Here is a 1,356-nt window from a genome sequence, read left to right as displayed (position 1 = left end):
AAAGAAAAAAAACCCAAACAACTGCCAACCAAGAATCCTCTACCCAGCAAAGCTGTCACTCAAATACGAAGGTATAATCAAAACATTCCAGGATAAACAGAAGCTAAGGGATTTTGCCAAAGCCAATCCTGCTATGAAAAACATCCTAAAGGGAGTTCTGTGGACTGAGAACCAACAAGAACAGAGATTGACATATGGGGAAGCATCACCCTGAACTCAATTGACAAAAGGAAGAGCTAAGAACAGAATAAAATTATAAGAAAAGAGGATCTGGGAGATCAGTCTATGATCAAAAAAATCACAATGTGAAAGAAGGTAAACACAAAGGAACACAGACCCAGGTGGTGATACGGTAAGGTAGATTACAGGATTAAAATAGACTGTCTTAAATGGAGGAAAAAGTTAATGGAATATAAGGTAACCACAACAGTGGGGTTGGAGTGGGGATTTTCTTTTGGGTGTTGGGGAGGGCAATACAAGAAGGGGGAGGAAGTAGAAGAACAAGATAGATGGGGGAACACTGAGACAGGTTTGTATGACCTAAGTGGGACAGAGTTAAATAGTGATGTATGCTCACACTTGGAACAACAGGACTCTGTGAAACAGGGATCTAGGCATACTTTGAATAGAGGAAAGAATACTGAGATGCTTGACTGTCTTATGAATATTGCTTTCCCTTGCCTACTATCGTAAAATAGACAATTGAGTAGGATAGAAAGGAATGTTGGGAAACATGATTACAGAAAACTTGTAAGCCTGTCTTCAGCCTATAATTTATTGGAATACCTAAAATGGGTTCTAGAACTTTCCCAGTGAAATAGGCCTCTTGTGGAGTATTTACAGAGTATAGGACCTTAGATGGAATCACGAATTTTATCCAGAACCTTCTGAGGTGGATATTCCCACTAGCAAGGACAAGCAGTCCAGCCTGAAAAAGCTAGAGCAACAGATAATACATCTTCAAAGAAAGAGCATCAGGAAAAACCCAAAACAAAAATGTCAGCATGACTGGCTTCCACAAGAATAAACAAGCTATTTGCCAGGAAGCCATCAAGGCAAGCAATCAAGATTCTTCAGGACAAACTCCCCTCTAAGACTGAAACTCAAAGGGAACACATGAGCAGGCATGTAAGCTTGCTGGCAACCACAATGATCTACTGGTGAGTGGAAGAGGGGGAAAGGCAACAGTGACAAAATGGGCTGAATTCAGTCACAGTCCATTGATTCCTGTTGACCTGGAGATGAGAGAGAGAAGAGGAAGTTCTGGTTGGTCCAAAGTGTGGTGAGACCTGGAGACACCTCAGCCCATGGACAAGGATGTAGCCACAGAGGGCTAGAGCTGAGAGTGAAGCATCC

The sequence above is a fragment of the Chrysochloris asiatica genome, unplaced genomic scaffold (assembly GCF_000296735.1).
Source record: "Chrysochloris asiatica unplaced genomic scaffold, ChrAsi1.0 scaffold00158, whole genome shotgun sequence".
Taxonomy (NCBI): Eukaryota; Metazoa; Chordata; class Mammalia; order Afrosoricida; family Chrysochloridae; genus Chrysochloris; species Chrysochloris asiatica.
The sequence above is the reverse complement of the archived record's forward strand: the minus strand, read 5'-3'. Positions refer to the sequence as shown.